The sequence below is a fragment of the Panthera leo genome, chromosome C1 (assembly GCF_018350215.1).
Source record: "Panthera leo isolate Ple1 chromosome C1, P.leo_Ple1_pat1.1, whole genome shotgun sequence".
Taxonomy (NCBI): domain Eukaryota; kingdom Metazoa; phylum Chordata; class Mammalia; order Carnivora; family Felidae; genus Panthera; species Panthera leo.
The window spans coordinates 185339871-185366302 of record NC_056686.1 but is presented as its reverse complement, the minus strand read 5'-3'; the positions used below and the strand labels follow the sequence as shown (position 1 = coordinate 185366302).

The 26432-nt window shown below is 38.3% G+C and overlaps 1 protein-coding gene across 5 annotated transcripts in view; it reads right to left on the bottom strand.

Moving 5' to 3' along the window:
* Positions 1-26432, bottom strand: part of SGO2 (shugoshin 2) — a 69154-nt gene that overhangs the window by 41000 nt on the left and 1722 nt on the right. Inside the window, exon 1 of one of the 5 annotated variants that reach the window (XM_042949647.1) lies at positions 5908-6009. The exons of 1 other annotated variant lie outside the window; for it this stretch is intronic. The gene's annotated coding sequence lies outside the window, so the exon portion shown is untranslated. Of the gene's footprint in view, positions 1-5389; positions 5634-5656; positions 5798-5907; positions 6010-26432 lie in introns of those variants that run through there. 3 more of the 5 variants (XM_042949645.1, XM_042949649.1, XM_042949648.1) reach the window with 3 other exon arrangements.

The following is a 26432-nucleotide window of genomic DNA, read 5'->3' as shown; positions in this document are numbered from 1 at the left end:
TAACTCCATAATTCTCTCCTCTTCATTGTCATTTTTTCCCACTGGATCATTCTCATCAACATACAAACACACTGCTATTTCCTTCATCTTAAAAAACCTTCCCTTGTTCCCACTTCGTCCTCAGACTACTCCTCCATTTCTCTGAAGCTCTTTATAGCAAAACTCCTTGAAAGAACTGTCTGTACTCAGTTTCCAATTCTTTCCTAAACCAATGTCACTCAGACTTTCACTATGACTACACCAAAAGTGCTAATCTTGAAGTACCATCACACTGCTAAATCTAATGGTCAATTTTCAGTCCTCATCTAACTTGATCCAGCAGCAGCATTTGATATGGTTATTTCTCTTTCCTCCTCGAAAATTATCTTTCCTTGGCTGCCAGCACACCAAACTTCTGGGTTTTTTCCTCTACTTAATTAGCTGTTTCTTTTCTCTTTTACAAATGTTCCAAACTTGTAACAGATTTTCTCCTTGGATCTCCTCTGGGTATCTATACTCACTCCTTTGGTGATTTGATAGTCATGGCTAAAATACCACCTAGAAAATGCCAAGAACTCTAAACTTTATGATCTCAGTTTGGATCTCTTTCCTGAACCTCCCTGGATTCACAATTCTGCTTAAACAATTATAACAGGGCATATCAAACTTAACCTGCTCATACCTGCTTCAGTCAGAGCCTTCTCTATTTCAGTTAATAGCAACACCATCCTTCTAGTTGCTCTGGCCAAAATTCTCTCTCCTATCCCAATCAACCTTCACAGTACATTAGGAACCTGACCACTTCTCAGCACTTTCACTACTATCAGCCCAGATCAAGGCACGGACTCATCTTACTTGAATTATTGCAACAGGCTCTTATCCCCCTATTCCCACTGCTGCCCTCACTACAGCGCATTTTTTAGTCTAGACAATCTAAAAAACTCCCTGATGGTCCCATTTCTCTCAGAATAAAAGCTGAAGTCCTTCAGTGGTCAAGAAGTCCCTTCAACATCTGCTCTTCTTTCCATTTCTCCAATTTGAACTTTCTTCTGTTCACTAGTCCATTCCTTCCAGGCCACACTGGCTACCAAGCTCTAATTGCTCCTGGCAGATGGTAGGCATCCTTCAGCCTCAAGTCCATTGTACTGGTCATTCTTTCTACTCAGAAAGCTCTTCCTCCAGATATATAAAAGGCTCATTCACTCTCCTCCAAGTCTTTGCTCGTGTCACCTTCTCACTGAGGCCATTCAAAACTGTAGCTCCTTCTCTTGGCATGTCTGATCATTCTTACCCTTTTCTATTTTTTTCCATAGCATTTAAAGCACTATCTAATATTCTACAGAATTTACTTACTTCCTGTTTTCCCCAACTAGAATTTAAGTTCCAGAAGGTCATAGATTTTTCTGTTTTATTCACTGATATATTCCGTGGCCCGTGTAACAGGGCCTGGAAAATAACATGAACACAACAAATATTTGTTCAATGAACAAATAAGTCTTAAAAACAAAGAATTTGTTAGGTATCAAGATTAGAAAGGGTATTCCAGAAGAAGGGATGGCAAGTGTAAATGCATAAACATGGAACATTTAAAAAGATACAAGTGATCTCTTGATGCTGGAATGTTATTACCCTAGTTCTGTTTCTCTTTATCGCAAGTTCCCTTAATTTCTTTTTTTTATGTTTATTTCTGACAGAGTGAGAGAGAGACAGAGCATGAGTGGGGGAGGGGCAGAGAGAGAGGGAGACACAGAATCTGAAACAGGCTCCAGGCTCTGAGCTGTCAGCACAGAGCCTGATGCAAGGCACGAACTCACAGACCGCGAGATCATGACCTGAGCCGAAGTCGGACGCTCAACTGACTGAGCCACCCAGGCGCCCCTATCGCAAGTTCCTTTAAAAGAGTTGTCTATACTTGCAGTCTTCAGTTCATCCCCTGCCATTCCCTCTTGATCTACTCCACTCAAGTTGTTGCTCTCGTCACTACCGTATGGAAATTGATAATTGAAGTCACTAAATTGCAGCATTGCTAAATCAGATATAGTAGTCAAGATACAGTTCTCAATTGATCTAATTTTAATCACAGTATTTTTTTTTTTTAATCAGAGTATTTAATATCAGGTCATTCTCTCTGCAATACTTTCTTTAGCAATCTTCTAAAAAACATTCTCCTTGGTTTTTCCCTTCTCACTGACCACTTCTTCTAAGTCTCTTCTGTTATTCTTCATCTCCCTAACCTCTTACCATTGGAGTGCCCCAAATCTCAATCCTTGGGTCACATCTCTTTTCTATGTACATAAACTACTGTGAGAGTATCATCTAGTGTTCTGGCTTTTAAATCTAAATGCCAATGGCTTACAAATTTATATCCCTGATCAATTCCAGACTTATTTATCCAACTGCCTACTCCTCATCTCCAACTTGGATGTCTAATATGTATCTCAAAAAACAAAATCTTAAGTTTATTTATTCTGAGAGAGAGAGAGAGAGAGAGAGAGAGAGAGATGCAGGAAGGACAGAGAGAGAGGGAGAGAGAGACAGAGACAGAGACAGAGAGAGAGAGAGAATCTCAAGCAGGCTCTGCACCATCAGTACAGAGTGATGTGGGGCGGCTTACAAATTTATATCCCTGATCAACTCCAGACTTATTTATCCAACTGCCTACTCCTCATCTCCAACTTGGATGTCTAATATGTATCTCAAAAAAAAAAAAAAATCTTAAGTTTATTTATTCTGAGAGAGAGAGAGAGAGAGAGAGAAAGATGCAGGAAGGACAGAGAGAGAGAGGGAGAGAGAGGGAGAGAGAGGGAGAGAGAGGGAGAGAGAGGGAGAGAGAGGGAGAGAGAGGGAGAGAGAGAGAGAGAGAGGGAGAGAGAGAGAGAGAGAGAGAGAGAGAGAGAGAATCTCAAGCAGGCTCTGCACCATCAGTCCAGAGTGATGTGGGGCGGCTTACAAATTTATATCCCTGATCAACTCCAGACTTATTTATCCAACTGCCTACTCCTCATCTCCAACTTGGATGTCTAATATGTATCTCAAAAAACAAAATCTTAAGTTTATTTATTCTGAGAGAGAGAGAGAGAGAGAGAGAGAGAGAGAGAGAGAGAAAGATGCAGGAAGGACAGAGAGAGAGGGAGAGAGAGAGAGAGAGAGAGAGAGAGAGAGGGAGAGAGAATCTCAAGCAGGCTCTGCACCATCAGTCCAGAGTGATGTGGGGCGGCTTACAAATTTATATCCCTGATCAACTCCAGACTTATTTATCCAACTGCCTACTCCTCATCTCCAACTTGGATGTCTAATATGTATCTCAAAAAAAAAAAAAAAAATCTTAAGTTTATTTATTCTGAGAGAGAGAGAGAGAGAGAGAGAGAGAGAAAGATGCAGGAAGGACAGAGAGAGAGAGGGAGAGAGAGGGAGAGAGGGAGAGAGGGAGAGAGGGAGAGAGAGAGAGAGAGAGAGAGAGAGAGAGAATCTCAAGCAGGCTCTGCACCATCAGTCCAGAGTGATGCAGGGCTTGAACTCACCAACTGTGAGATCATGACCTAAGCAGAAACTAAGAGTCAGAAGCTTAGCTGGCTGAGCCACCCAAGCACGTCTGCAGCTCAAATTTAACATGTCCTAAACTCAACACACCCAAACCTGCTCCACTGTGTCTCCTCCATCTCATTTAATGGAAACTCCATCTCCACCTGCTCAGCTCAGAAACATCTTTCTCTCACATCCCACATCCACTCGATCATCAGTCATGCTGGCCTGACCTTCACAACATGTTCACATGGGCCACCTATTGCTATCACTCTGATCCAAGTGGCCATTCTCTCTCATGTACATTATTGCTGTAACTACCTAAATGGTGTTCTTGTTTCCACCTTCCTTCCTACTATCTATTCTCAACCTAGTAACCAAAATCATCCCTTTACACTTAATTCATGTCACTCCTCCGTTAAAAACCCTCCAGTGGTTCCCATATCACTGGAGTAGAGTCATAATCCTTGCAATGGCCTGTAAAGTACTACACAGTTTAACACTCCCCCCCCCACCCAATTCCCCATCCAGTACCTCTCTGACCTCTTCATCACTCTTCCTTCACTCACTAAGCTCCAGCCATTGGCTACCGTGGCATACTCCCACTGCAGAATCTTTATATTCCCGGTTTTTTTTTTCTTCTTTGTGTCAACTCTTCCTCCAAATAATCATGGGGTTTACTCACTTTCTTCAAGTCTTTACTAATATGTCACTTTCTTAGCCTTTCCAGACCAAATATTTAAAATTACTCACCTGACCCCATTTCACTATCCTATTATATATTTTCTCCATTAACTTATCAGTGTCTAATATAAGACCACATAATTTCCTTATTTAATTTACTGTCTTCTACTAAAATCTGTTCCATGAGGGCACGGATTTTTGTCAAGTTTGTTTGCTGCTGTACCCTTAGAGCCAAAAGAGTGCCTGGCACATAGCAGCTACTGGTTAAACATTTGTTGAAGAAGCAACTATGGATAAATGGAAGAAGTGTCAAATACTAAAACTGACCAATGCTGGAATGAGTCTCCTTTGAAAGTGTTGGGCAGATGTTGGGTGATGTCAAGTTAATAATGGGAATATGGTTTTAGAAGAATTTTCTGCAATGGGAAAGAAGTTTAAAGTATTCTAAAAATTTTGTCAAAAAAGAAAAAAGGTAAAATCAAAGATCACTATCTATTGCATAGATAGAACACAGGCACATACAGAAATTCCACAGATAAATGGTTGCATCTTACACCTGTGAAGAGACACTGGCATAGGTATCTAGTCCATCTCCAGAAAAATCCAGTCAGGAAGACTAAATCTCATTTTACTAATTAGGAAACCATCGCTGAATTGTCCTCCCCAATAAGTTGGTCCTTGGTTCCCTAACTTAATAAGTGGCACTATCAATCACCCACCCAAATGCTCATGCCAGAAATCAGAGTCTTCCTTTTAACACTGCCCTGTCACCCTCCACATTAACAACCTCACCAGGTAACACTTTAGGAACCAAGGCCAGGCCACTGGAGTACCATTCAAGGATGACTTATGGTACAGAGATTGAGGTATTTTAAATACCGGTTGGGACTGTGTTGGGAGTCTCAGTTCTAACATTTCATAGCTATGTTATTTTAATGTCTCTAAGTTTCAACTTTCAGGCTTATAAAGTAATAGTAAGTGAATCTAATTGTAGGGACTAAATGAGCCGATGTATGTACAGTGCCTAGTACAGGACTTGGCACATAGCACTCACTAATACGACCTATTTATTATTATTCTGTAGCTCCTGTCTGGCCATCATCTCGGCTAACTCTATATCAGAAATATTAAATTCCACATCCAGTTCTGAATTGGATTCTTCATCTAGAAAAATCATAGTCCCTATTCCTTACCGAAGTCCTACCTGTAAATCAAGACGCAGTTCAAGTTCTAAGTTTTTCCCAGTCTTCCATCACCCCTTCGCCTTCAGCCAGCCCTCCTTCCAAATGATCACTCCAAAGGAGAGGGATCATTTAAGAACCTGGGTAAGCAGTCTCCAACGCTCACCCAGCAGGTATTTACCGAAGGTTCACAATGACCTAGATAATGCTCTAAAAAGCAGGAGTAGTGCAGTCACAAAGACTGAAATCTCTTCCTTCAAGGAGCTGACCTTCTAACTGGCCGCTCGTACCTCTCACCCAGCCGGGCACAAAATCAAAGAGACAAGATGTAGCCACTCAGATCCAAACCGGAGAGTTCCCCAACGAGCCCCTGAGAGCGCGGCCTCAGTTCGCGATACCAGAGGGCGGAGGGTGGGCGGGACCACGGGCCGCGCACGGCTCCCTTGACGGAAGACTCAAGAGAGCAGCGCTGAGAGTTTCGGCTGGGAAAGGCACGGATCTCCCCAAGCAAAGGGCGGCCGCGCCGAGGTCCCTGACTTACCGCCCTTTCACCATGGGGGCGACGACCACCCAGCCTGAGAAGCTCAGCGCCAGCGGCTACAGATCTGGTTTAAACTCCGCAGCCGTTAGCGGTTGCCACATCAGCCAATCAGATCCCCAGGAGGCCGCGCAAAGGAGCGCGGTTACCAGGAAGTGGGAGGCGAAGGGGCGGTACCTCGAGCTGAGGGCCAGAGGGGGCGTTTCCAGGCAAGGCAGGGGCTATTGAACGAAGGTGAAAGTGGCAGCTTGGACCATGGGCGGGGCTGGGGGTGGTGGTGGCGGGTGGCTGTTGTTCTGTCTTTTGATGCATTGACCGAAAAGGAAACGTTCCTTTAACAAAAATGCCTTTATTAGAGGTCTAAAAGGCGTAACAGTCATCTTTGCATTATGATGCCAGGACCTTTATTTAGTTTTTCACTTAAAAGCACTCCCTATTTTTCTTTCAACTTGCCGAAGGAAAAGTGGCAATGAAATTTCTTTGAACATTTAGGTCTTAAACAAATGGTTTGATTCAACTAAATATACAAGAATGGCATTTTCCGTTACACCCAACTACATTAAAACATATATTATTCACTTTGTGTTCCAAGTCAGTTAGTTTTCCTTTCACGAGTGACTTTATAATCTATAGAAAAACCTGGGAAAACTATACAGAGAATAAAATATCCTCTTTGTATGTCATTAGACAGAAACTGAAAATAGCTTACTAAATCTAGATTTTAATAATTGGTTATAGAGTGATGCAGTCAACTTCATATTCCTGTCATTTTTTTGTCCATTTGGGGACATTTGAGAATCACAGATTTCCACTTTACCTTAGAAAATCTAGAAGAATTATGTCAAACATGATTCTGAGTTAGATCTTTTAGTTTAATATCTTTAAAGATTGGTGTCCAAAGAGATCTGGCTACATGAATCTTGTATAAGTAGAAGAGTATTTATTGATTGGCCAGCTGCTAAAATTACAGTTTATAGTTCAGTAAAAACTTCAATATAAGTGGTTCAGTATGTAATATACTGGTTTTAGAAATTTCTGGTTTATCTACGGATTAACTAGCACAGTATCTTGTTTACCCAGCCTGACACATTAAATGCTCAATATATGTTACATGATTTTTAAATGAACCATGACATGGCTCTGCCATTTAGTGCCTATTTAATCTTGGCCAAGCCACATAATCTCTTTAAGCTTCTGTTTCTTCATTTGTAATATGGAGGTTAATAACAACATCCAATATATTTTTATGATGGTTCCAATCAGCAGATCATTTTGTTCAAATACATTAATATTTTAAAAAACTAAATACACTTACATTGCTTTTTTCTTGTCTTATTTTGTAGCTACTACTTCAAAACCAAAACAAATAGAAAAGGGAGAGTAGTCAGAGGTAAAAGAGATGTTCAAAACTTTTTCAAGACGTGAATACCAAAACCTATTTTTTAAAAAAAGTGATAATTAACTTATTTTGGGCAGTTGAAAGAATTTAACAAACCAATGCTTTGTAAATTGTAAAAATCTCTTGAAAATGTAAATTCTTTTCATTCACAATCATAAACTTAAAAGGTATAATTAATTGAACTGAATTTACCTTGATTTCAGCCTGCTTTTAGGTCATTTGCCTCTTGGTAGAATGGATAGAGGCAGAAACCCTGAACTAGGAGTGTGAAGAGACAGTTAGTTGTACCTTGAACACACATTAGCTATGTGTTCTTTGTTGTAGGCTCCTTATCTGTAAAATAAACCAGTTAAATTAAATGAGCTCTTGGTCCTATTATGATACTCTTATCATACCTGCACAAGGTACTGGTTTTGCTCCTCTCCCTCCATTTTCCTTTATTCCTACACCCATTAATTGCCTGATTTTTTTTTACCTAAGGGTAGATTCCAGTCAATTAAAATTTGATTGCCCTGACCCACCCCCCCTCACCAATCACCTAAGAAAAACAGTCCCTGTCTAGGAGCTGAGTAGAAGACACATATTGCAAATCAATAAACCAATAAAACAAAATAGAAATGGTGTACTTACATTTTATTAAACCATCTGAATGCATAATGTATATCAATCTGGCAGGTTGAATTGCACCAAGAAAAACTAACCCAGGCTGACAGAAGGAGAAAAGGGCATTGGGTGGTTTAAAGCACTTCTCGAGAGGATAGAGAAGTGGACTTGAAAACAGGAACAAGAGGGTCTTGGCAACAAAGACCCAGCACGGTCATGCTACCAGCACAGCTTGTGAGGATACTGTTGATCTTACATAGCCAGCAGCGGCCCTACATGCTACCACTGGGACCTCCACCACTGCCACCTTTAGAGAAAGTGGGCATGACCCTAATATAGGTCCCCCATCCCTGCTGCCTGGTGCCACTAGCTCCTGTTGGTAGGCCTGCATTGAGTGTGTCTCACTGGTAAAACCTGGATCATAAGCTACAAAGTCTAGCTGGAAGGGAGTCCTGAACATTCAGCCGGGGTCTGGCTTTTTTAGCTTCTTAGTAAGAGGCCACCTCTACCTCCCATTTAGTCTCAGGAAGGGCTTTTGAGCTGGGCAGCCAAAAGAATGATAAAGGTTCTTTTCAGCATTTTATGCTACTGTATTATAATAATTATTTCTATTTTCTTCAATGAAAAGACTTCCTGCTGTGCCAGGTTAGGAATAGGTAATAATCATAACAGCAGCAGATAACATGTATCTAGCATTTTCCATGTCCTAGGCACTGTGTCAAGCCCTTTATATGCCTTTTCAATTCTCACAGTGATCCTATGTGGTAGGTACTATTATTTCCTTTTTATGGTTGAGAAAACTGAGGCACAAAAAAATGTAAGTAAATTCTGCAAAGTTTAGTATGTGATACAGCTAGAATTTGAACACAGGCAGTCTGGCCGGGGCCATTTTGAGATAGTGGAAGAAATGGCTGGTCACTGTCATTTCAGTTTCAAGGCATGACATTCATCATGTAAATTTACTTATGTTACCTGCTTGCCAGCTTTCTCTTTTTCTTCAGTTTATTTATTTATTTTTAGTCCTTTTTGCATTTGGCATTATGCTAGAGGTGAAAATGGATGAGGCAAATCCTGTTTCCTTAAGGGATAAGGCAGACAAGCAAACAATCCATTCCCATACATTATAAGTAGAGATTTAAGATGATTCAACATGGTCTCTCTGGTTTCGGCAAGGGCAGGGAATATGTAACAGGGGAACTAAGCAATCTTATCTCTGACCTAAGTTTATGTATGTGTGGCAGGGAGGCTTCTCTGGGGGAGGGATAAAATAATCAGGGGTCTTGGTCTAACTGGCTGTCTGGCTGGATGACCTCCAGCCAGAGGACTCTTTCATCACCTCTACCCTAATCCACATGCTGGGCTGTACTGAGACAGGGGTTGAGTCTACTTCCCAATCTCTAGCCTGTGCCTCCACAGGATTTTCCAAAGAGGTTCAAGCATTTCTTTACTCAAGATTTCCTGTGATAAAATCCAAACCATACACACTGGAGGCCTGGGGAGGGCTTGAAAAGTCAGCTGTCATAATCACTAGCTTCACTAACAGATTTACATTAACATGCACCATCCAACAGTGCAGGGCCCTGAAGCCCAAAACTCCAGAGTTCTCTCCACATGGACATTCCCCTGGCTGCTGGAGTGGGTCCCAAGAGACCTCCATCTGTACCCTTCCTCAACATACCCATTTTTTGTTCTACTCCTCACTACAAATGCAAAAGAATAGCAGTCATGGACAATAATGAATTCAGCTGTTTGAAGTCCCTTCAGGATATCTAAGGTAGAAATGTCCAGCAGGCACACAGATATAAAATATGGAACTCAAAAGAGATATCTGGATTTGGGAGTCAGCAATGGACAGTAATAGGAATTGCTGGAGGTGATTAAATTATGGGCGGAGGGTATGTAGAAGCACAAGGAGGGTGGAAGGCAGAACCCTGGTGACCATCAACATGGAGGAAAGATGAAAGGGTATCCAGGGAAGCAGTGAAGGGCAGGAGGAGACAAAAGCTTCATGCAGGCCAAGGGAAGAGCTCATTTCAAAGAGGGGACAGGCAACCTTGCCTTATACCACAGGAAGATGTGAGCAAGAACGACCCTGGGGGTTAACAGTCAAGAAGTCATTCATTTCCCAGTGAAGATGAGGGCAGACAATTCTTTGTGGGTAAAAACAGAAGTGACAAAAGCAGAAGGGGAATCCAGGGTGGAAGGAGGATCTGTAGTTTTTTTATAGGCTGGAGGGGGGAGCTGGTAGAGAGGGAGAGTGAATGACTTAGGTGGCTAGGGGTGGAGCAGACTTATGTGGATCCAGAGGTTGGAAGAAGAGCTAAGCCATAGGCTGAAGGGTTACCTCTTCCTCTGAGGCAGGAAGAAGAGGTTAAATCCCAGATGTTGTAGACATAGGTGAGTTTGAACACAAAAGTGCTCGGTAAACTTTCAAATTCATACAAATGTAGGACTATGAGCTTTCATTTTATTTAAAACATTTGCTTCCTTGGGGTGCCTGGGTGGCTTAGTCAGTTAAGGATCCGACTCTTGATTTCAGCTTAGGTCATGATCTCATGGTCGTGGGATTGAGCCTCACATTGGACTCCATGCTGAGAGGGCAGAACCTGCTGGGGATTCTCTTTTTCCCTCTCTCTGCCCCTCTCCAGCTCTCTCTCTCTCAAAATAAATAAACATTAAAAAAAAAAACACATTTGCTTCTTTTGGAAAAAAACCATCTCAACATTTAAAAAATTTTTTCTCCTATAGTTTCTCTAACAGAATGAAAGGAAATAGTTTGTACCTAAAACTCCCCACTGTTATATCAACCCACACACAAAGGTAGGGCCTCTTAAGATACAGTTAGTCATAAAAAGAAAAATAAAAAGTACTGGTTTCAAACTGACTGAAGCACTACAGAATTTAAGAGGGAAAAGATAAATACAATTGCAGATTCCTCCCAGAGTGAAAATTTAGACAATTAACATAAATAAGCCCCCCCAAAATATGCTCAGCAAATCAAATTTTTTTCAGCCAAGGCAGGCATCAGTAAGTAGCTAAATATTTATCATAATAGTTGGTTGTAGAAAACTTTGCTATGTTCACCCTAAATGCAAATATGAAGTACTTTTCTCAGTAAACGGACTAGTAATTTTTTTCACTCACAAAATATCATGTATCTTCTCCATCATCTTAATTTTATTTAGATCACATACATGGTTTTCTTAAGATCATATTTGCCATTTTTGTAAGTAATGAATTATACGGAAAGTGGTAGAAATTATTTAGAAAAAAGGAAAAACAGCTAATGGGTTCTATGAGGTTACACTGATGGAAGGTTCATGCTGTCAGAGAATTTTAGAGACCAGTACATCTGACTTATCATTGTAGCAATACAAGGTGGTCCATGCTGATTGCCACAACAGTAGCAGAGAGAGTGATTCCTGTTTGGTTGTAGGTTCAGGAGGCCAGCATAGAGGACAGTTCATGTGACCTAGGTGTTGTGGTAGGCTGAAAAGGGATATTGACTTCCTAATCCCTGGAACTTGTGAAAATTACTTCATATGGCAAAATCATGGATATTACCTTAATTTGAAAAAAGAGTCTTTGAAGGTTTAATTATGCTAAAGCTTTTGAGATGAGGAAATTATCCTGGATTATCCAGGTGGGCTCTAAATGTCATCACAAGTGTTCTCATGAGAGAGAGGCTGAGAGAAATTTGACATATAGACTCACAAGAGAAGGTTGGAGGGGTGCCTGAGTGGCTCAGTCGGTTGGGTGTCTGACTTCAGCTCAGGTCATGATCTCACCGTTAGTGGGTTCGTGCCCTGCGTCCAGCTCTGTGCTGACAGCTGAGAGCCTGGAGCCTGCTTTGGATTCTGTGTCTCCCTCTCTCTCCGCCCCTCCCCCGCTCATGCCCTGTCTCTCAAAAATAAATAAACATTTAAAAAATTTAAAAAAACAAAAAGAGAGGGATGCAGTCACACATTCAGGAACATCAACAGTCACCAGAAGCTGGAAAAGGTGAGGATCAAATTCCTCCTAGAGACTTCAGAGGGAGAGCAGCCATGCTAACACTTGCATTGCGGGTTTCTGGCCACCAGAATTGTCAGAGAATAAATTTCTGTTCTAAGCCACCCAGTTCATGGTAAACTATTGCAATAGCCTCAGGAAACCAATAAAGGGGCTGTTAAGAATGTGTAGGGTTTTACCAGATGAGAATTTCAATGTATGGAAAGGGGCATTTTATGTTGAGAGAAGGGCAAGATAAAGGGAATAAAATGTAAAAGTGAGTAAATTATCTGATAAATAGTTCAGTTCAAATACAATGTAAATATAAAGGACTAGGTAGAAATGGAGGGATGGTGTAATTATTTGGCAATGAGGACACAGGTGAGTTTTTGAGCAGAAAAGGGACATAATCAAGGCTATGCATTATATATATAGCCATATCTATCTATATCTATATATCTATATCTATATCTATCTATCATATATATATATATATATATAGAGAGAGAGAGAGAGAGAGAAAGAGAGAGAGAGGGAGAGAGCAGCTTGCAGAAAGACTTCTGGTCTTGCTAGAATAATTTATAGACAGCTCATATAAACTCTACTTAGCCCCCAACATGGAATTGTATTTATATTTTTTTACTTTTTATTTTGAAATAAATTTATTTATATATTAATTATAATACTTTTTATTTTGACAGACTCTACAGACTCCTTTAATCTGGAAAAGTTACAAAGCTTTTTTTTTTGGTTTTTCATGATCTTGACATTTTTTAAAGAGTAGAGGCACACTAAATTACAATGTCCCTCTATTTGGATTGTCTGAAATTTCCTCAGGATTAAATTCAGATTTTCATTTTGGGTAGAAGTAATGTTGAAGTCTTCTCAGTATATACCCATCAGGAGCACATAATGTTGGTTTGTACTGTTAACTGGTGATTTCAACTTTGATCACGTGATTAAGGTGATGTCTGCCAGGTTTCTCCACTGTAAAATCCCTTTATAATTAATAAGAATTATAACTTATGATTATAATTTCTTTTTATGATTAATAAGAATCTTGTGAGGAGATATGTTGTGTGTAATTATTCTTCTAATCAAAATTTCCAGTCATTAGTTTTTAACATCTATTGATGTATCTTTCCTAAATCAATTATTTCTATGATAGTTGTCAAATGGTGATTTTTTTCTAATTTTATCATTTTTTTTTTTTTACATTTATTGGTTGGCAAGAGCTTTCTTCTCACCCCTATCTATCAGTATGGACTCATCTATCAGTATCTCTCACCATCTGTCAGTATCTATCAGTATCGACTCATGAATTCTTATTTTATTCAATAGATTATAATCTATTATTGTCATAATAAATTTTGATGAGCAAATTGTCCCACATTTGGCAAGTAACAGCCCCTTAAAGATGATTCCTGTGTCCCTTTGGTAGTCCCCATCACTCATTGAACAACTTTCTGGAATAGCAGGATATTTCCGGCTCATTTTGTAGTTTCTCAGTCCCAGCCCTGGGAATTACTCAATCAGCAATTTCACCAAGAAGTTTTGGTTCCTTTTACTAAAGAATGGCAGAATGGGTTTAGAAACCAAAACTTGGGCACTTGGTGGGACCATTGCTACTGGGGTGTCATTAGTTCCAGGCTCTCTTAGGGGACAGAGCTTGAAAATCTATGTATCTTTATATATCCATACATACATGTATACAAACATCCATATTTCTATATTTACCATTTGTTTGTATCCATCATCTTATCTGTCTTAAAAACCATGCATTCACACTGATACTTCCAATTCCAATAAAAATAATGGGGTTCCTTCTACTATTTTCCTTTTCAATGGAAAATCTGAGACAGTAAATACTGAGACAGTGAGAAATCTGGTTCCTATTACCTACAATATATTTACTTTTTTGTCAGTCTTAGAATACACAGAAAGTAACTTTCTGACCCATAATTCTGTGAAAATTTGACTAACTAGAGTTGACTGTTTACCATTCTTTTTTTTTTTTTAAATCTCTTCCTTAAGGTTATGCAGTCAAATACTGTGACCTAAAGTTTCTTGGATTCATTAATTTTCTCCCCTCTATTCAAGGTGACTACGTTATTCATTTGAATTATGGTTAGGTTTACTTATGTCTATTTGTATATAGTTTTAGTTTTTTCCCCTATCTTTAGATGCGTGCATGTTTATACTCATATACGCATTTTAGTAGGTGAAACATTAACTAGTTTTAGAAGTCAGAACTTTATGAATACATGTATTCAAAAGTATCACTCTTCCTTTCTTCTATCCCTTTCTCACTCCTACTTCCTTGCAGCCTGCATTAGTTTCTTATGGCTGCTGTAACAAATCACCAGAAATTTCGTAGTTTAAAACAACAGAAATTGATTTTCTGATAGTTCCAGAGGCCAGAATTCTGAGTCAAGCCTTATGGGGCTAACCTGAGTATGTCAGCAAGGGTGTGCTCCCTCTGAAGCTCCAGGGAGAATTTTTCCTTGCCTTTTTCATCCTCCAGAGCTGCATTCCTTACATTCCTCCACTCTGGGGACCTTTTTCCTTTGTTCAAAACCCAGTAGCATCACCTCTTGTGACTCTGCTTTCCTCTGTTTCCATCACACAGCCTTCTGTTCTACCTGTAGTCCAATCTCCTTCTGCCTGCCTCTTACAAAGATACTTATGATTACGTGTAGGACCCACCCTGAAAATCCCAGATAATCTCTCCATCTGAAGGTATTTAATTTAATAACATCTACAAAGACAGTTTTTCCACATAAGGTAACATTCACAGTTTCCAGGGATTAGCACTTGGATAATTTTGGTGGCTATTATTAAGCCGATTATAGATAACTAATCTTAATAGTTTTTTGTTTGTTTATGATTCCTATGCTTTTATTTGTACAAATGATTAGATACATGTAGGTTTTCTCATTTCCTATTTTTACACAAAAAGTGACATACTGTAAAAAATCTTACATTTCATCTTCTTTGCTTAACAAAATTTTCTAGAAATCACTCTACATTAGTTCATAGAAAATGACCTCATTCTTTTCTATAACTTCATAGTACTCCATCCTATGGATCCATCCACACACTCTCCTATGTATAGACATTTAATTTTTTTTCTGATATTTTGCAAGTACAATACTGCAATCACTAACTTTGTGCTTAGAATGTTCACACTGTTGGTGGTATACCATCAGGGTAGATTTAACTTTCATTTCACGTATGAGTGAGTTTGGGTATCTTTTCATATTTTTGAGAAATATGTGAAAAATGGTGTGTGCATGTAAATCATCTCACAGTTAGGAATTTCTCTATTTTTTGTTCAAAAAAATGTTTAAACACAGTCAAATCTATCAATTTTATTTTTTATTGCATCTGAATTTTTAGTTGTAATTAGAAAGTCTTTTCCTACATACAGGTTGTAGAGAAAACCATACATTATTTCTTCTAGTACTTATATGACTTCATCTTTGACATTTATATCCCTGGTGCTTTTGGAGTTTATTCTTATAGTGTGAGACTTGCTTTTTTTTTTTTTTTTTTTTTTAACGTTTCTTTATTATTGAGAGACAGAGAGAGACAGAGCATGAGCACGGGAGGGGCAAAGAGAGGGGAGACACAGAATCTGAAGCAGGCTCCATGCTCTGAGCTGTCTGCACAGAGCCGGATGCAGGGCTCCAGGGCTCAATCATGACCTGAGCCGGATGTTTAACCGACTGAGCCACCCAGGTGCCCCATGAGACTGGCTTTTAATTTTATCTTTCTCCAAATAGCAAACCAATTATCCCACCAGTATTTGTTAAAATGTCCAACTTTTCCCAAGTGATTTGAGATAACACATTTATCACATTAAATTTCCATATGTATTTGGATCTATTTCTGTAATTTCTATTTTATTCTACTGGTCTATTTGTCAATTCATGCACTAGTACCATGAAAAGATAAAAAAACCAGACTTATAGTATATTTTAATATACGCCACTCTCCTCTCATAAACTTTTCTTTTTCAGTGTTTTCCAGGCTATTTTTGCATGTTTATTTTTCCAAGTGAATTTTAAGATCAACTTAACTAGCTCCATACAAATCCTGTTGGTAATTTTGCTGGTATTTGTTAAATTTATAAATTAACTTAGAGAAAACTAGTTATCTTTATGACATTACGGAATGTCTTTCAGTTTTTTCAAGCCCATTTTTGTATCTTTCAGGGGTGTTTTAAAGTTTTTCTTGTATGAAGTTTGCACACTTCTTGATAACTTTATTCTGAAATATTTTATCTTCTTTGTTACTATTGTATTCTCTATTTTCAGGGTATAGAATAAATATATCCATAAGATCTACTTTATTGCTTATGCTATTTACATATCTATTTTCCTTACTTATTTTTTGTTTACTTCATATGTACTAGAAGTGGTGTATTTAAGTTTTCTACAATTAGTGTATTTCTGTCAATGTTTCTTGCGTGCTCCATGATTTTTGCTTTATAAATGTATTGCTGAGTTGTTTGGTGAATAGGATGCATAACTGTTATATATTCATTGTGAATGTGACATTAAAACATGTCCTTCTTTGTCTTATTTAATGTATTTTGACTTAAATTCTACTTTGATATCAGGATCACAACTTCCACTTTCTTATTGTTTCCACTTACCTAGTAAACCTCTACCTATTCCTTTAGTTTTATACTTTCTGAATCATTTTGATTTAGACATGTTTCTTATTTTCATCTGCTTTCTTTGTGAATCAAATAGAAAATCTTTGTTTTTTATTTTTATTTTTTTTCAATATATGAAATTTATTGTCAAATTGGTTTCCATACAACACCCAGTGCTCATCCCAAAAGGTGCCCTCCTCAATACCCATCACCCACCCTCCCCTCCCTCCCACCCCCCGTCAACCCTCAGTTTATTCTCAGTTTTTAAGAGTCTCTTATGCTTTGGCTCTCTCCCACTCTAACCTCTTTTTTTTTTTTTTTTTCCTTCCCCTCCCCCATGGGTTTCTGTTAAGTTTCTCAGGACCCACATAAGAGTGAAACCATATGGTATCTGTCTTTCTCTGTATGGCTTATTTCACTTAGCAAAACACTCTCCAGTTCCATCCACGTTGCTACAGAGGGCCATATTTCATTCTTTCTCATTGCCACGTAGTACTCCATTGTGTATATAAACCACAATTTCTTTATCCATTCATCAGTTGATGGACATTTAGGCTCTTTCCATAATTTGGCTATTGTTGAGAGTGCTGCTATAAACATTGGGGTACAAGTGCCCCTATGCATCAGTACTCCTGTATCCCTTGGGTAAATTCCTAGCAGTGCTATTGCTGGGTCATAGGGTAGGTCTATCTTTAATTTTATGAGGAACCTCCACACTGTTTTCCAGAGTGGCTGCACCAATTTGCATTCCCACCAACAGTGCAAGAGGGTTCCCGTTTCTCCGCATCCTCTCCAGCATCTATAGTCTCCTGGAAAATCTTTGTTTTTTAATACATAAACTTATTCATATTGATTGATATGACATATGCTTAGTTCTACTATCATTTTATGTTAAAATTATTTTATATAAAGTAATGATATTAACATTGTTGTAATTGTTAGGTTTCTTTCCGTATATGATGCATTTTTCTTTGCTTTTAATTTAATTTAATTTTTATTAAAAAAATTTTTTTTAATGTTTATTTATTTTTGAGACAGAGAGAGACAGAGCATGAATGGGGGAGGGTCAGAGAGAGAGGGAGACACAGAATCTGAAACAGGCTCCAGGCTCTGAGCTGTCAGCACAGAGCCTGACGTGGGGCTTGAACTCATGGACTGTGAGATCATGACCTGATCCGAAGTTGGATGCTTAACCGACTGAGCCACCCAGGAGCCCCTCTTTGCTTTTAATTTTTAAAATTTCCTTTTGTATTTAGGAATGTTTATAGTATTATTCTGGTGGTTATCTTTGTATTCATAACTTTTCTAAAGCCCTTAGTTCTTTCTTGTTTAATCATTTATCACCTGACTCACCAATTTTAATATTACCCTTGACCCCTATTTACTGCTTATTCACAATCGATGAACTTATTCTACTTTCTTTTATCTCTCTAGTGTCTCCCATTTTATTTACACTATTTCTATTTTGTTAGACCCTATTACACATTATTCTTTGAGTTTTGTTCTCACCTTTGTGTAATTTTAGATTTACAATTAAATATGGTAAATGATCATCATCAACCCTTTTGATGAAATTTTGCCACTTGGTTGGATGGAAAACATCTTTTCCCAGATTCTTCAAGAGGGGCTCATGTATACAAAATTCCCTGAATTTTTCCAGTTGAAAATTCATTTCCTCTTGCTTTACTACTTGAAAAACAAGTTGACTGAATATTTTTTATTCACACTTCTTTTCCTTGAGTTTTAAAAAAGTGCTGTTCTGTTGTTGCCTTCGTTGTTTTTGAGCCAGTTTAATTCTCTCATTCTTGTAATTTCTTGATCTTTTGTTGCTTGAAGGCTTGGGTACTTATCTTTGAAATCCAATAGTTTTACTTACATATATATATATATATTTTTTTTTTAATTTTTTTAATGTTTATTTATTTTTGAAGGAGAGAGAGACAGAGTGTGAGTGGGGGTGGGGGGGGCAGAGAGAGAGGGAGACACAGAATCCGAAGCAGGCTCCAGGCCTCGAGCTGTCAGGCACAGAGCCTGTCAGGCACAGAGCCTGACGTGGGGCTCAAACTCACAAACCACGAGATCATGACCTGAGCTGAAGTTGGACGCTTAACCGACTGAGCCACCCATATAAAATATATATATATGTAATATATATATATATACACACATACATATATATATACACACATACATATATATATACACATACATATATATATATTTAATTTCTTTTTATTTGAGAGAGAGAGAGAGCACAGAGGTGGGAGAGAGGGGTAGGAGGGAGGGAGGGGGGGGAGAGAGAGAGAAAGACAGAGAGAGACAGAGAGAGAGAGAGAGAGACAGAGAGAGAGAGAGAGACAGAATCTTAAGCAGGCTCCATGCTCAGTGTGGAGCCCAACACAACCCCACGACTCTGGGATCATGACCTGAGCCAAAACCAAGAGAGTTGGACGCTCAACCAACTGAGCCACTGAGGCAACCCACTTGCTTATGTCTTGAAATTGATAATTCTGGTTAATTTTCCCATGCACTGATGGGTCCTTTCAGTACATAGATTTACATCTTCTTTTATAGTTCTGTTCCAGTGTTGTTCTGTTTATCTTCTTCAGGTACTGCCATTATTTGTATGTTGTTTCTTCTTCATCTTTATTTTTCTCTGACTCTAACTACTTTTAATTTTGTATCTCATTTTCATTATCTTGGTTATTTTCCTGAATTTTTTCAATGCCCCTTATTAAATTTTCACTTGACTTTATTTTCCTCAGAAATTTTGCAATTTATACTTCATTTCTGTGATAATTTTGGTCTTTTTCTTCTGTTTCCTTCCTGGGTTCAATCTTTTTATTTCTTCCTTTCTTAAAAAATCAATTTTTATTTTTTAATTACTGAATTTGGGGTTCAAGGTGGTGTTTCATATCCCCCCAAATTTCTATGTGGATACTTAATTCACTTTGGGGTGTGTGGTGCAGTTTTCTTCTACTTTGGGTTGTTCTTTGTTAGAGGGATACTTTTTTATCAGACTTGATAAAACCTTGTTTTCTGTTTTCTTCTTATAATAGCTTTGTATATATTTACTCTATTTTCACCTATTCACTTCAAATATTTTGGATGATTGGTAAGATTTCAAGTTCAAGGGTGCCCTCTTCTGTAGTGAAATACAGATTCTTGATGGTGTGTGTGTGTGTGTGTGTGTGTGTGTGTGTGTGTGTGTATGTATGTATGTGCGTGCATGCAGGTGCGGTATGGGCTAACAATTGCATATTTTCACAGTTTGGGATATCTTTTTCCTTACTTGACCCTAAATTTTCCTTTTACTTCTTTTCTTAAGGGTGTGTCTCCATTCCCTCTAGAAGCAATGATTTTCACACAGTGTCACCTTGAATCATGTGCATTTTTTTTTTATTATATAGTGTTTTGATCTACCAGAATTCTTCATCACTATTTTAGCAAAAGAGTAGACTTTTCTTGGTCATGGTTATCTTAGATCAGTTATAGGCTTGTCAAAAGCTCTCCTTTTCTCCCATGTATTCTTTCCAGACTGTGCTTTATCTTTGTGCAAGTTTGCAGTAGGACCAAGGGACACAATTTGCTAAAGTTTGGTGTTTATTTTTCTATTTATGGATAATTTGAAGTTTGGGTGTTCTCTTTTAGTTTTACAGATAGCATGAGTTTCATGTAGTTTTATTTGTTCTTTTTATTGTACTGTATTATGTTTTTGGAGAAGGAATTGGGAAATTCAGATTTATGCAGCTATGGCTGCTATTATCTTGGCTACTCAAAAATTCTACATTACTATTATTTTGATGGAAATGCACTCTTCCACGAGGCATTTTAAAAAGAAAAACACTGCAGGGGCACCTGGGTGGTTCAGTCGGTTAAGTTTAAGTGTTCGACTTTGGCTCAGGTCATGATCTCATAGCCTGGAGCCTGCTTCGGATTCTGTGTCTCTGTCTCTCTTTGCCCCTCCCCTGCTTTCGCTCTGTCTCTCTCTCTCTCAAAAATAAACAAACATTAAGCAAATAAAAAGCAAATCACATAAAAAGAAAAACACTGCAATCCATTGAGGTTAAATAAATAAAGGAGCAACCAGACCCCCTCATTCTCCTTCCTATAACCTTGTCCAAGGTTGGAAGGAGGAAATTGTTTATGGTTTGGGAATCTTTTTCCAAAGAATATACGTGAAGTTATTTGCTCCTCCTCAACCATGAAAAGTCCCTATCTTTCCCATACCAGGGAGAGCTGGAAGAGAAGAGTAGTCTTGACTTTGATCAGGCCTGTGACTCAGGCTTTGATTTATATGGTGCTTTCTCTTTTCCTTCCCCTCAAGCTTTGTTGCATCAGAGCTGGGATTATCCTTACTTCTTGGAGAGGTGGTAGAGAGAATAGTCAGCTAAGGGCTTTCCTGATGCTTGGCTTCCTTATAAGATCTTCCCCTCCATTCATTATACCATACAGTGGGGAAGAGCCAGAGGGTGGGGTCACCCCAATGCTGTTGAGCTAAATATCTGGGCTTTGGCTTGAACCTTGTACTAATAGACCATGAGGACTGTTCTCATCCTGGCTCAGATCCCTGTTTACCTTAACACTCCAGGAGTCTCAGCCTCTCAAGTTGTCCACTGCCAATTGGGTTCCCATGCCCATACTGCTAGTGTGTCCACTAGTCTGAACCAATTCCCGACTCTTCTCATTCCTCTTAAACATTTCCACTGAGCTTCTTAGAGTTCCCTTTTTAAATGCTCCCTTCATTTCTCTCATCCTGTTTTCTTTTTCTTTTTTTTTTTTTAACTGAAACTTGTCTGTTTCTAGAGACTGCTTCCTCTGCAGCCTCTCAAGTAGTGACTCCTTTTCCTTCCAATCCCTGCATACGTCAAGGCTAGGAGGTGGGGTTGGTGTCTTTTTTTCTCCCATTACTGTTAAAAAACATTTTTTTCCTCCATCCTTTCTCTAAGTTCTAGCTAATCTGAACTCTGTGCCACCTGGATATAGTATCTGTCCTTGTCTCCTCAATGTAGTCTTCTAAGGTTCTTCTAATCATCCATTATTGATGATATTAGCTTCTGTTTAATCTTCTTTCTTTCTACTCTTGTTGACTTTACTACTTATGGGGATAACTCATCTAATAATAATAATAATATTTTAAACTCCTTACTTCCATTAGCTGTTCTTTTACCTCACTCACGTGGAAACATGGCATTACAGTCATTGTAATAATAATACCTCTGAAATACTGAAATCAAGTATGATCCTTTCTGGCAAAACAGGGGTGTCCACTCTCACTACTTTCATTCAACACAGTACTGGAAGTCCTAGCTACAGCAATCAGACATTCAAAAGACTTCCAAATTGGTGAGGAAGAAGTAAAACTGTCACTACTCACAGGTGACATGACACCATATATATAGAAAACCCTAAAGACCTCACCAAAAAATTATTAGAATTGATAAATGAAGTCAGAAAAGTTGTAAGATACAAAGTTAATATACAGAAATTTATTGTGTTTCTATACACAATAAAGTAGAAGAAAGAGAAATTAAGAAAACAATACCATTTATAATTGTATCAACAAGAACAAAATACTTAGAAATAAATTTAACCAAGGAAGTAAAAGGCCCATGCTCTGAAAACTATAAGACACTTGTGAAAGAAATTGAAGACAAAACAAATAAATGGAAAGATATGCCATGTTCATGGATTCAAAGAGTATCATTACAGTGTCCATACTACCCAAAACAATCTACAAATTCAATGCAATTCCTATAAAAATACCAATAGCATTTTTCACAGAACTAGAATAACCCTAAAATTTGTATGGAACCACAAAAGGCCATGAAAATCCAAAGCTATTTCTCAGGCTTCTTGAGAAAGAACAAAGCTGGAGGTATCGCAATCCCAGATTTCAAGATATACTACAAAGCTTTAGTAACCAAAACAGTATGGTACTGGCACAAAAATAGACATATAGATCAATAGAAGGAATAGGGAACCTAAAAATAAACCCATGTCTATATGGTCAATTAATCTTCAACAAAGGAGACAAGAATATGTTTTTACATATGTTTACAATGGTAAAAAGACAGTCTCTTCAGTAAATGGGAAAATGGGAAAACTGTACAGCTACATGCAAGGAATGAAACAGAACCACTTTCTTACACCATACACAAAAATAAACTCAAAATGGATTAAAAACCTAAATGGGAGACCTGAAATCATAAAACTCCTAAAAGAAAACATAGGCAGTAATCTCTTGGACATCTGCCTTAAAAATATATTTATGGATATGTCTCCGCAAGGAAGGGAAACAAAGGTAAAAATAAACTATTGGGACTATACCAAAATCAAAGTTTTGTGCTGCAAAGGAAACCATTAACAAAGTAAAAGGGCAACCTAGTTAATGGGAGAAGGTATTTGCAAATGATACATCTGATATCCAAAATATATAAAGAACTGACACTACTCAAAACCAAAAAACACTACAATTAAAAGACGGTCAAAGGATTAAATAAACATTTTTCCAAAGAAGACATACAGATGGCCAACAGATAAATGAAAAGATGCTCAACATCTTTGTATGTATACGTGTGCATATATGTATATATATATATGTACACACTCATATATATATACACACATATATGTAATTATATATACATATATATATAAACACACATACATACACACATATAATGGAACATTACTCAGCCATAAAAATGAAATCTTGCCAGTTGTGACAACATGGATGGATCTAGAGGGTATTATTATGCTAGGTGAAATAAGTCAGACAGAGAAGGAAAAATACCATATGATTTCACTTATATGTGGTGGAATCTAAAAGCAAAAACAAAAACAAATGAACAAAACATACTCTTAAATTCAGAGAACAAACTGGTGGCTGCCAGAGGGAAGGAGGGTGGAGGGATGGGCAAAGTAGAGGAAGGACACTAAGAAGTACAAACTTCCAGTATAAAACAAATAAGTTGAAGAAATGGAAAGTACAGCATAGGGAATATAGTAAATAATACTGTAGTAACATTGTATGATGACAGATGGTGACTATACTGATCTTGGTAAGCATCAATAATATATAGAATTATCTAATCAATATGCTGTACATCTGAAATGTAACACTGTATGTCAATTATACATATGTCAATTAAATAAAGTTTAGTATGTAAACCTAAGTAAAATAAAATAAGTATAATATGATATTCTCTGACCACTGCCCCCAATTCTTCCAGCTCACTTACTCTAGTACTCCTATTTAAATAATTCCTTAACTTCATGGAGCTCTCCAATCCATTAACCTCACTACTTTTTTCACTATCCATCACCAACTCTAGATAGTTATTTCTCTCCTTACCCAGTTTAGAGTCCATTGTCCATCAGGGGAATCAATCACTTGCAAACATCCTCAACTCTTTTGCCCCTCTCTCCTTGTATTATATTTCAACCCTAGCTGAGTCCCATTATCATTCTCTAAAATGAAGCTGTTGAATGTTGCTGGATAAAAGTCACATAACTGGAATGATCATCCATGTTAGAATGATTATAATCTTCAAATAGGCTCTCATTCCTTCTTGGAAATCATTATCATATTTCCATAGAAAGTCTGATTTTTAAATTTCTCAAAATAAATAATTCATACTTTATTCTTTCTCAAACCTCATCCATACCTCATCTTCTTTACTGTCAGCCTCTGACCTTGCTTTAGAGTTAATAGAGAAAGTAGAAACCATTCAATCAGAATTTCCTCATTTAACCACTGTGAGATTTACCAGTTCATAGGAACTTTATCTTCTCTGTTTTATCTCCTCTCTGCTCTTGTCTAACAAAAAGTCTTCCACCTGTGGAATATTATTCAGCCACGAAAAAGAATGAAATCTTACCATTTGCAATGACATGGATGGAGCTAGAGAATATTATGCTAAGCTCAGTAAGTCAGTCAGAGAAAGACAAATATCATAGGACTTCACTCATGTGTGGAATTTAAGAAACAAAACAAATGAGCAAAGGGGAAAGACAGAGTGAGCAAGAAATAGACTCTTAACTGTGACGAACTGATGGTCATCAGAGGGGAGGTGGGTGGGTGATGGGTGAAATAGGTGATGGGAATTAAGGAGTGCACCTGTTATGAAGAGCACAGGTGTTGTATGGAACTGTTGAATCACTATATTATATACCTGAAACAAATATAACACTGTATGTTAACTAACTGGAATTAAAATAATTTTTTTAAAAGGAAATTACTCCACTTGTGCCGCTCCAAGTACCCTTTTGTCTTCTCAAGTATCATATTCCTTCAGTGGTCCCCTCTTTCCCCTGCACCACCAATCTCTACCTATCCATTGCATCACTCCCACCAGCATGACTTGCTATAGTAACTCTCATCCTAGCTTCTTTCCCTGACCCCGCATCCCACCTTAACTACAGCCCCACTTCTCTCATTCTCTCCACCATACGTCTTCTCTATAGCCAATTTCCCATCTCACATTCACCCTTCAACCCACTTTTATCTGGGCTTGCATCTTCATCACAGCATTGAAACTGCTTTTGTCAAGGTCACCAAGAATGTGTATACTACCAAATCTAATGGACTCTTGACCTCGTAACAGCATTTGACAGAAATGACATTTTCTTCTCTGCCGCTCCATATTCTTCTCCCCTCTGGATTTTCCTTCTAAACCTGAACTCTAAGTATTGGAGACAGTGCTCCATCCTATATCTCATTTACCTGTTCTTTGAATAGGCGATTTTATCCAGTCCCATGGCTTTAAATGCCGATGCCTTCCAAATTTACACCTTTAGCACAGAACTTCACTCCTGAGCTCCAGATTTATCCAGTTGCTATGTAATCTATTTACTTGGATGTCTAGTAAACATCTCAATCATTAAAGTCCTAATTACAGTTTCTGATTGCTCCCATAAATCGCCATTTTAGTAAATGGTACCATCATTCAGTTGGTCAAGCCAACAATTTAGAAGTGATCCTATATTTTCCCTTTCCCATATGGGGCAGCCATGAAAACACATCTCTCAGATCTCTGATTACAGGGAGCATTACTGACTGATGGCCTCAGTTGCCGTGCTCTGAAATCTATCACCATGATCCAGGCTGCACATCCTACCGACTGCTCTAGCCAGTGACTGAGTGAGACAGGGTCACTAAGACAGTCCCCTTCCCAGGAGACATAGGACTCCTCTGATGGGGGACATTGGCTTGAGGACTCCCCATTGGCTTTCTTGAAAGATTCTTAGAATGCATCATATCTACAACTTTTCCTACCCATTTTTCCCTGTCTTCCATGAGAGTTGAATCAGCATCCAGTCTAAAGGTTTTCCCAGTCCCCTTCAGAGCCCTCCCTGTTTTTCCCTCACAGGTGTCTTCCCCAGTAAGTCTTCTGCATGTCTAATCTGACCTTACAGTCTGTTCCTCAAAGAACCTGAACACACTATAGTTGAACTATCAGCAATTTTATGTTATTTCTGTTTCCTAAATATATATCTTGCAGCCATCTACTTTCCTCTATTGCCATCATCACTGAGTAGAAGCTATGCCATTTCTCCCCTGGATTATTGCAACGGTCGCCTAGTCTCATCTTATGCCTCTCCAATCCATTCTCATCACAGTAACAAGAGTGATTTTTTTTTTTTAACAGTAAATCAAACATGCCATTTCCCTGCTTAAAACCTTTCAACGGCTTTCCATTATGCTTAGGGTAAAATTTAAACTCCCACAACCACCATAAGTACTTTAAAACCTGGCTCCTGCCTATCTTTTTAGCTTCATCTCATATCACCTTCCTCCTTGTCCTCATGCTCACCAAGCTCCAGCCACACTAGTATCCTTTCTCTTCTTACAAATTGTCAATTCTTTCC